Source organism: Sturnira hondurensis, unplaced genomic scaffold (assembly GCF_014824575.4).
Source record: "Sturnira hondurensis isolate 20B ecotype Veracruz unplaced genomic scaffold, ASM1482457v3 Scaffold0001872, whole genome shotgun sequence".
Taxonomy (NCBI): domain Eukaryota; kingdom Metazoa; phylum Chordata; class Mammalia; order Chiroptera; family Phyllostomidae; genus Sturnira; species Sturnira hondurensis.
The window spans coordinates 325960-337295 of record NW_028074503.1 but is presented as its reverse complement, the minus strand read 5'-3'; the positions used below and the strand labels follow the sequence as shown (position 1 = coordinate 337295).

The following is an 11336-nucleotide window of genomic DNA, read 5'->3' as shown; positions in this document are numbered from 1 at the left end:
AGTTCATTGTAGCTCCCCTGTAGTTTCTGGTAGCTCGTTGTAAGCTCTTTGAATTTCCTGATAACCAGTGCTTTGAATTCCACATCTGATAGCTGACTTGCCTCTATTTCATCTAACATTCTTTCTGAGGCTTCCTCCTTTTCTTTCATTTGGGGATTGTTTCTTTGTCTTCCCATTGTTTGTGATACTCTTCTTGTTGTCCTCAGCTTCTTAAATTGATCTGTTTTGGTTCCCTGGGTGTATGGTGTGAACTTCTGTGGTAGGATACCTGTGAAATTCAGTGGTGCAGTCTCCTGCAGGTATCTTGGTGTTCTCTGCTTCCACCTACTCCTTTCTTTATTGTGCGTGTGTGATCAGTTGGAGGGGGAGGCAAATGGTTTATGATAGCAGATTATTTTATGTTATTTATAGGCACAGTTGGCAGAGAAGAAATAGACAATCTTTAGGCTATGTATAGAGTTAACTGTGCTCTTCGACCCAGCTTGCCTCTTTTAGGAAAGGATGAACATAAGTTAAGTGTCTTGTTGGGGAGGGGGGCTTGTGAGTTGTATCTAGAAAGCAGTGTGGTTGTGGGTGGTCAGATTTGAGGTAAGGTGAGAGTACAGGTTAGTAACTGGGTGTAGCATGTGAGTAAATAGAGTAATAGAATTCAGGCACCTGTAAGGTGGTCTAAAGCCGAGAGATGTGTTATGAAGTATTACGGTTGTATAGAACAGCTCTTATTTACAATAATATTAGAGCAACACTCATGTGATAGACTCTATGTGATCTGTCTAAATGGGGGTTATAGAGCTTGGTAGTATGGCAAAGGAAAGCAAGTGAAGTGTAGAAAATTAGCAATACACTGTGGAGGAAAGAGCAGTGGGAACCTGTCAGGTAGTACAATATACCCAGCCAGGACTAAGAAACCTGTACAGAAAGAGGAGGGATACAAAGATATTCTTAAAATAAAAAAAGGAGTAAGAATAATGCAAAAAAATAATAATACACCTAAAAGAAAACTAAGCAACACACAAACAAACAATCCAATACACACACACACACACACACACACACAAGTCAGGAGAAAAGGGGAATAAGCGGAAAATTTGGGAAGAACGGAAGGATTAAAACTGGACAAAAAGAAAAAGAAATGAGGGACAGAGTATTGAAAGATAGAGCAGCAATACACTTTAAAAGATGTATGATTACTTACAAAAGAAGTTGAGAGAGAAAAAAAAGGGAGAAGGGGAAAAAAAAACCACACACACACACACACACTTTAAAAAAAGCACCCTTCCTTTCTTGGTTTCAAACTGTCCAAACTGGTTTTTCTGGTTGCGGGGTCTCTGAGGGCAGGTATACAGGCGCACGTGAGCAGGCTGCCGACTGGGCTGTGGGCACCCACACCCCCGGGAGGCTGCCTGTGTCCCAAGGTATCCGGCACCGTCCTTCCCAGTCCCATGGTGGGACCCAGGTGTTGCCACCCCTCCCCTGGGTGGCTGCTGGGTGGTTGGGCCGTGAGGCAAGCTGCTGTTGCAGAGCACCTCAGTTCACTTTCCAATGGAGACTTCTCCACAAAGCCTGCCTCTCAGCCCAGCCCAATCCCTAAAGACTGGCAACGACAGTGTTCTTCTCAATTCCCCGGGGGCTGGCGGGCTGGTGGGCTGGCGGGCTGGCGACCACAGAGTCCGTAGTTGCCACGCTTTATGTTAACTTAAGCCCACAGGTCTCTGCCCGGTATTAACCTGCCTGCCTAGATGGGGAGGGGGGATTCAGTTCTCTCCCACGGAGTCTGCTGCCGGCCCACAGCTCCTGCGGAGTCTGTTGCCAGCCCACTGGGTGCCAGGCCTTTGGAGTTCCCTCCGCCAAAGGTGCCCCAGCCCTGGATTCAGACGGGGACTCTGCTTCCCACTGATGGTGCTGGCCCCATTGTGCGCCGATTCTCGTCCCTACTCACGCTCCAGGCGCACAGCCGCTTTTATCCTCACTCGCCTTCTGGAGTCCTCCGGCCTGCAGGTGTCTGGTTCCTCTGTCACTCTCTCTGGTTTCTTATTTTCATAAATGTTGGGGAATTGTTGCTTGATTATATGCTGTTCTTCGGTAGATCCGCCCGGATTTTCTACCAGATGCACGGGAGCTGGGTTCCCTCCGTGCTACTCTGTCGCCATCTTAACCCCACTCTTACACTCCTTTCCTTGAACATCTCGCCCCTCAATCTCAGCTGTGACTGCTCAGAGCAAATATAGTACAGTACATCATGAGAAATTTAAACTCTCCACCCCCATTCTTAAAAGTTTATGACATTTATACTCATTCATATTTCCTTCTCATTTCACAGCAAAAGGGGTGCATCCTCCACTTGTGTTCTGGATCCTAAACCTCTTACCTTATATACTAACTATCATTCTCTTCTGTATTTTCAACTTTTCCTCCTAAGCACGTAGTCGTGTGTGTTTTGCATCTTTAAACAAAGAAGCAAACTTGATCCCATGCTCCACTTTAGTTATTGTTTTGTGTGTCCCCTTTTGGTCTGAGCCAACCCTCTAACAGAGGAGGTATGTTCCATATTTCCACTCTCAAATCTCATCATTTCTCAAATGATAGTAATAAGGCTTCCCACATCAACCATGCCACTGTAAGTACTCCTCCAAAGTTACCACTGCCAGATTCAATGGACAGTTTTCAGGCCCCTCTTACTTATTCAGTGTAATGATGCCGGAACAACCAGACCCTCATGTTGTGATCTCTACTAATTACATGTCTCAATGGGCTAATCTGGTATCTCTGGTGACATCACATTAATGAAGATCAGAAAGTCAAATCTTAATTACTGCGCTAGATGTCAAAATGTAAAATTTAGCTTAAAAAAAGAACAACCCCACAAAAACCTCTTTGTGGCACTTAACATCACAGACTATGCTATTTATTTATTTATTTGTTTATTTCCTCACCCAAGGGCATGCTTGTTGATTTTAGAGAGAGGGGAAGGGAGGAAGAGAAAGGAGAGAAACATTGATGTGAGAGAGAAACATAGATTGGTTGTCTTTCAGGTGTGCCCAGACCAGCAGCTGAACCCGCAACCCAGGCATGTGCCCTGACTAGGCAGGACAACACCCAACTGACTGAGCCACACCAGTCAGGGCTACCTTTATCTTTTTTTTTTTAAGATTTTATTTATTTATTTTTAGAGAGAGGGAAAGTGAGGGAGAAAGGGAAGGACAGGAACATGGATGTGAGAGAGAAATGTTGATTGGTTGCCTCTCAAATGTGCTCTGACCTGGAGCTGAACCTGCAACCCAGGCATGTGCCCTGACTGGGAATCAGACTGGTGACCTTTATCTTTGTGGAGGATGCTCAATTAGCTGAGCTGCACCTGTCAGGGTTACTTTCATCTTTTAACTGTCTCCTCAATTGGCTTCACTGACACAGACTTTTCTCTGTCTGCTTTAGAAATTCCTTTTCAGTTCCCTTTTAGGGATGTGTGCGTGTGTATGTTTGAAATTTGTTGAGTACCTTCAAAGTGCCGGACACAGTAATAGTTTGCACATGTTATCTCACATAATCTTTAGGACAACCTTATAAGGTAGGTGTTTTTAATCCTCATTTCATACCATGAACTTAAAACTCAAAGCGGTTAATAACTCTCTCAGTAACAGATTCACACCCAGGGTCGTCTGTCTCCAGAGGTCAAGCTCTCCAGCTGTTGCAGTGCTTTTTTTATGATGCCTCTCGAAGTTCAACATGCCCGAAGGCGCTGTCCACAGTTCTCTAACTTTCCCCAGGGAGTATCATTCCCATCTGGGATTCAGGGACTATTTTTATGCTCACACATGTGAAGTCACTTTGTGCACTGTCACTCCACATAAATCGCTGTCCCCTGGGCACATCTAAATCCATTTCCCACAGGCCTCTCAATCTCAGCTTGCTCAAAGTCTTTTTTTCTTAATCATGGAAAGAAAAATCTAACATGAGCCTTACCCTCATCAAAATTTTAATTTCATATGTCAATTATATCTCAGTAAAACTGGTGGAAAAAGAGAAATGTCAGCATATATATTGGGTTGGTCCAAAAGATCTTTTTTTTTCTGTAAGATGACTACAGTAGTGCTTAATTGTCTTTAACTTCATTTGAAACAATTTTGTTAGATTGTGTTGTGACAGCTGTCACATCAGTGTGTACTTAAAAATTTATCAAAATTATCAAATTTTTGGTAGCCATGTTAATATTGAAGATGAAAGAAAATATGCAAACATTTCCAGCGTATTATGCTTTATTATTTCAAGAAAGATAAAAGCACAACTGAAATGCAAAAGATTTGTGCATAGAAAAGGTGTTGTGACTGATAGAATGTGTCAAAAGTGGTTTGTGAAATTTCATGCTGGGTATTTCTCGCTGGACGATGCTCCATAGTAGAAGTTGAGAGAGATCAAATTGAGACATTAATTGAGAACAGTCAACACTATACCACATGGAAGATAGCTGACATACTCAAAATATCCAAATCAGTTAAGTTATTGGTGAAAATTGAAAAAATCTGTCTTTAATTTTATGGAAAAGACCATACAGTTGTTTTGGCCAACCCAATATTATATATATATATAAAATATATAATATATATAACATATTATATATAACATTGTATATGATATATAATATATAATATATATGAAAAGATATATTTCTGGTACCTACTGCAGTGCCTGGCCCATAGTAGATTGTCGGGAACTACCCCCCATGGATAAGGCTGAGTGAGCAACCTTCGCACTGTGAGCCATTAAGGAGACAAAGCTTATCTCCCTGGCAGGAATGCTGCTTCTGCTTCATCCATCTCTGGCCCCCAACACTTGGTTGGTTAGTCAATGATGGGTACGACCCCTCTGGGGGGGGGGCAACCTAAGCCAGACACAATCACTTGGGAGGCCCTCAAGGAAAGACTCAGGGGCTGCAGTAGAAAGGGGGTGATGGACCCTGGCCCCTCGGCTTTGATGAAGCCTGAGTCCTCACCCTGTCTTCGAGATAGGCTGAGAATTCCTCAGCTATCTGTCTCTGAGAATTCCTTGGCTATCTGCCTCCTCTGTCTGACGTAAGCCTGAAAACAATGAGGGTGGTGCAGCCCTGGAACGGTGGTGCTGGGAATGGTGGGCTCCCTGGGTAATTAGGTCTGAGAAAAGATATGTAAAATCCCGTGAAACCTGCTTTGCTAAGAATGCCCTTAGTTAAATGATAAAGGCCCGGGCAGAAAATGAGTGTTTTCCCTGAGTTCTGTAGCCTTTTAGCTAATAGACCCTGATTCAGAAGAAGCCCTAATAGTTCTTTGTGTGCTGTCTACTGTTTGCTGCCTGACAATGATTAATAAGTTGTACCTGAACTCCTGTGCAAAAAAAAAAAAAACCAATAAAAGCCTGCCTATGCAAGGGTTGGGGTGCTCTCCCCTTGAGAGAGTTGCCAGGCCACTCTGGGGCACTCCCACTTTGAGGGAGTAGCCATGCCATCCCTTTTCCTCCACAGCACTTGGTAGTCCGTGTGAATTTGTCTTGATTTTCCATCCATGATGCCACGGGCACTGCAGGCCATTGCACACGTCAGTAGATGCTCAATAAATATTTACCGAATAGATGACTGAATAAATGGATAAATGAGTAAAAAACCAATTTAAGTGTATACTAATGTTGACTATAATCAACATCTTATCAAAGTCCACAGAATCCTCTTGGTAGGGATGTTACCACTCCCAACTTCTACTCACTCACAGCAGTCCAGCCACACCAACCTACTTTCTGTTCTTCAATAACACCAACTGCATTTCTTCTTCAAGGCCATTGTATATGCTATTCTCTTGTACTGCAATGCTCTCATAACAGCTTATTTCACAGCTGGCTCCTTCCTATACTTCATGTCTCAGCTTAATTGCAATCTCTTCAGAGAAACTTTCCTGACCATCCTATCTGTAGAAGTCTTTCTTGATTCAGATTTTTTGATTGCATCATCCTTTATAATTATTTTGTGTTTGCTTGGTTACTGTCTGTACACTCCCACTAAAACATAAGCCCCTTGAAGTCAATTCACTTGCCCAGGGCCACCATATCAATACATAGATGCCTAGCTGAGGCGGGTGAATTCCCTAAAGTCTAGTCTACCTTTATTTACTCACCAGAAGCACTGTCTTTAAAAACAATTGTCCCAAAATATCATCCAGGCTGGAAATAGACATGGTTTTGTCTCGCTTGTTCAACAGTTCATTTCCAGAGTCTAGAACAATGAATGATATCTATTGGACTCTCACAAAATATTTATTGAATTGATGAAAGGGAGTTATGTCACTACAGTACGAGTTTATATGAGAGGGGATCCCCAAAACCCGGAATTATCTTCTGGAGGATGGCCCCCTTTAGTACAGACTTCCCTCACTAGATGAGTGTTCTAGGAACTTATCTGTATCAGTGTTCCAGCTGGTGTTATTGTGAGAGGCTGCATTCAGCTTCGGTGAATTTTTTTGAAGACTGTTTTAACATGTTTGCCTGTTTCACAATGTGTGATTTATGTGTGCACTTGCCCACACTGTGTTGAATGTTCAGCAGTTTTTGTCCCAAAACGGCATGACCCCTGTGCCCCACCCTCCCTATTCACCTAGTCTCACTCCAAGTGACTGTTGTTTGTTTCCCCAGATGAAATAAAGCCCTAAAAGTGAAATGTTTTGCTGATATGGAAGAGGTGGAACAAAAATGGCAGGAGCACTAAAAGGTCTCAAAATTGATGAGTTCAAAAAATGTTTTTGAAAAAAACCATTTTTTTGAAAAAAAAGTGGAACAAAGCATCTTGATAGGCGTATTGCATTAAATGGAGAGAACTTTGAAGGTGACTGAAATTTAAACATGAAAGAATAAATATTCTTTCTACACAGTTTTTTTATAAATAAATTCCAAGTTTTTTGGTTCCCCCTATATTAGAAGACAACCAAGTGAGTCCTTAACATTGAAAAGTCTTCTGCATTCTCTAAAAAATTAAAAGCAAAATTGTCTTATGACCCAGTGATTTCACATCTTGGACTATATCCTAAAAAATCCTGAGACACTAACTTGAAAGAATTTATGCACCCCTGTGTTCACTGTAGCGTTATTTATAGTAACCAGGATATGGGAGCAACCCAAGTGCCCATAAAAACATTGTGCTACATATACACAACAGAATACTATTGGGCCATAAAAACGAATGAAATCTTACCTTTTGTAACAGCATGGTGGACCTAGGGTGTATTATGCTAATGAAATAAATCAGAGAATAACAAAGGCCATATGATTTTATTTATATGTGGAATCCAAAGAACAAACAAATAGAATAGAAATAGACTCATAAATACAAAGAGCAGATTGACAATTGATGGAGGGGTGGGGGTTTAGGGCTGAGTGAAAAAGGTGAAAGCATTAAGAAGTACAAATTAGAGTTCCAGTGGAGGAGTGAGCTTAGGTGTGGTCGGAGACTGATAGCACTTGCAGCGTGGCTGACCAACTGACTGAAGAGCAGACTGTACAATGAAAAGAATCTTTTTCACTATTTGACAATGATGGTGATGGAAATATAACAATAAAGGAATTGGGAACTTTAATGAGGGTCTTTGGCAGAACCCCACAGAAGCAGAGTTAATGTACATGATTAAGAAAGTGGATGCTGATGGTAATGGCACACTTGATTCCTGGAATTCCTGACAATCATGGTAAGAACAATGAAAGACACAGACAGTGAAGAAGCAATTAAGGTAGTATTCCACGTGTTTGATAAGGACGGCATTGGCTGTATTAGTGCCACAGAGCTTTGTCATGTGATAAAAAACCTTGGAGAGAAGTTAACAGATGAAAAGGTTGACAACATGATCAGGGAAGCGGATACTGATGTGGTGGTCAAGTAAACTACGAAGAGTTTGTACAAACGATGATAGCAAAGGGAATACCTTGTACAGAATGTTAAATTTCTCGTACGAAAATGTTTATTTGCTTTTCTTTTAACTTATCTGTAAAAGGTTTTTCCTACTGTCAAAAAATATGCATGTGTAATTCAGCAAAGGGGGAATAGAAGGAGCATACCTCAACATCATATAAGCCATATACAAGAAACCTACAGCCAATATTATACTCAATGGGTAAAAACTAAAACTTTCTCCTTAAATTCAGGAACAAGACAGGGATGTCTGCTTTCACCACTTTTATTCAACATAGAACTGGAAGTTCTAGCAACAATGATCAGATAAGAAAAAGAAAAAGCATACAGATTGGAAGGGAGAAAGTAAAGATGTCATTGTTAGCAGATGACATGATACTGTACATAGAAAACCCTATAATTTCCACCTACTCAAAAAACTACTCAACCTAATAAGTGAATTTGGCAAAACAGTAGGATACAAAGTCAATATTCAGAAATTGATGGCATTTTGTACACCACCAATGGAATATCAGAAACAGAAATCAGGAAAAAATCCCATTTACTATAGCAACAAGAAAAATAAAGTACCTAGGAGTAAATTTAACCAAAGAGGTAAAAAACCTGTACTCAGAAAACTATAGAACACTGAAGAAAGAAATTGATAAAGATACAAATAAATGGGCCCTGGCTGGTGTAGCTCAGTGGACTGAGCGCGGGCTGTGAACCAAAGGGTCACCAGTTCAATTCCCAGTCAGAGCACATGCCTGGGTGGTGGGCCAGGTCCCCAGTGGGGGCCATGTGAGAGGCAAGCACACATTGATGTTTCTCTTCCTCTCTCCCTCCCTTCCCTGTCTCTAAAAATAATAATAAATAAGTAAAATCTTTAAAAAGTGCAAATAAATGGAAGTGTATACTGTGTTCACAAATTGGAATATTTAACATCATTAAATGTTTTTAAAAATATTTATTTATTTATCTTTAGAGGGGAAGGGAAGGAGAGAGGAGGAGAAACATTAATGTATGGTTACTTCTTGTGCATCCCCTGCTGGGAACTGGCCCCTGCCAGGAACTAGCCTGCAACCCAGGCATGTGCCCTGACTGGGAATTGAACCGCGATCATCTGGTTTGCAGGCCTGCACTCAATCCACTGAGCTACACCAGCCAGGGCATTAAATGTTAATAATACCCAAATGTTCATAATACCCAAAGCCTCTATAGATTCAATGCAATTCCAATGAAAATACCAATGGCATATTTCACAATCTAGAACAAATGTTTCAAAAATTTATATGGAACCAAAAAAGACCCCAAATAGCCTCAGCAATCTTAAGAAAGAAGAACAAAGTTGAAGGGATCATAATACCTGATGTCAAACTATACTACAAGGCCACTGTAATAAAAAAAGTCTGGTACTGGTATAAGAACAGACACATAGAAAAATGGAGTAGAATAGAGAATCAAGAAAAAAACCCATGTCAATACAGTCAGTTAATATTTTACAAAGGGGACAGAAACATAAAATGGAGCAAAAATAGCCACCTTTAATAAGAGGTGTTGAGAGAACTGGACTGGGAGATGAAAAAAAATGAAACTAGACCACCAACTTACACTATACAACTGAATAAACTCAAAATGGATGAAAGACTTAAATAGAAGTTGTGACACCATACAAGTCCTAGAGGAAAATATAGGCAGGAAAATTTCAGATATCCCATGTAGCAATATATTTGTTCTAGGGCAAAGGAAATAAAGGCAAATATAAACAAATTGAACTATATAAACTTAGAAGTTTCCGTATGGCTAAAGAGACCATCATCAAACAAAAAGGAAACTGACCATATGGGAGAACATATTTGCCAATGACACATCGGGCAAAGGTTTGATCTCAAAATATATAACAAACTCCTATGACTCAATGCAGGAATACAAACATCCAAGTAAAAAGTGGGCAAAGGCCCTGGCTGGTGTGGCTTGTTGGACTGAGTGCCAGCCTGTAAACCAAACAGTTGCAAGTTCAATTCCCAGCCAGGGCACATGCCTGAGTTGTGGGGCAGGTCTCCAGTAGGGGGCATGTGAGAAGCAACCACACACTGATGATCTTTTTAAAAAATGGGCAAAGGACCTGAATAGACATGTCTCCAAGGAAGACATTCAGATGGCCCATAGGCACATGAAAAGATGCTCAACTAGCCATAAGAGAGATGCAAATTGAAACCACAACGAGATATCACTTCACACCAGTCAGAATGGCCATCATAATAAATGAATAAACAACAAGTGCTGGTGAGGATGCAGAGAAAAGGGAACCCCAGTGCACAGTTGGTGGGAATGCTGATTGGTGCAGTCACTGTGGAAAACAGTATGAAATTTCCTTAAAAAACTAAAAATATAACTGCCTTTTGACCCAGCAATTCCACAGTTGGGAATATACCCTAAGAATCCTGAATCTCCAAAAGAACTTATGCACCCTTATGTTCATAGCAGCACAATATATGATAACCAAGTGCTGGAAACAGTGTAAGCACTCATCAGTAAATGAGTGGATCAAAAAACTGTGGTACATTTACACAATGAAATACTATGCAGCAGAAAGAAAGAAGGAGCTACTATGTTTTTTGACAGCATGGATGGAACTGGAGACTATTATGCTAAGTGAAATGAGCTAGTTGGTGAAAGACGAATACCATATGATCTCACCTATAAGAGGAGTCTAACGAACAAAATAAACTAATGAACAAAATAGTGTTACAGGCAGGGAAACATGGAACAAACTGACGGTGACCAGAGAGGGGAGGAGGGAAGGGGCTAATGGTGGAAAGAGGGAGAAGGGACTAGTCAAAGAGCATGTATGAATGACCCACGGACATGGACAAGTGTGAATTGATTGTAGGAGTGGGGGGTGGGGTGGGGTGGGCAGAGGAGGGCAAAGGGGGAAAAATTGAGACCACTGAAATATAATAACAACAACGAATGATAAAAATATGCATGTATAGTAATTAGGACTTCATTCCTCCATGTTTTCTTCCCTTATCTTACTGTCATTTTCCTGAAGCCTTATTTTAGAAAACTGATTAAGTAACATGTTGCACGTGGCTTACTCCGACTATATCTAAGCCCTTCTGCACATCTAAACTTAGATGGAGTTGGTCAGATGAGGGAGCATCTGGGTTATGCCTTTTTTAAAGTAGTTTTTTTAAGGAACTGGGAGTGTGTTGTTGAAGTGTGGAGTTGAAACTCTGTGTGGCCTATGAACAGTCAACAACATATTTTGCTGTGTTTAATGCATACCCATGTTTTGTGTACATAATACACAGGATTATCATATCCTTATTATACCTATGGTATGTAATCATTGTGCCAAAGTATAATGCGCATCTTTATTTTTCCCTCAAAAAATTTGATTCCCAGTCAGGGCACATGCCTGGGTTGCAGGCCAGTT

The 11336-nt window shown here is 41.0% G+C and overlaps 1 pseudogene; it reads left to right on the top strand.

The window, feature by feature from the left end:
- The window catches only part of LOC118980038 (calmodulin-alpha-like), a 22196-nt pseudogene extending 14251 nt beyond the window's left edge, over positions 1–7945 (top strand).
- Positions 7946–11336: the final 3391 nt, after the last annotated feature.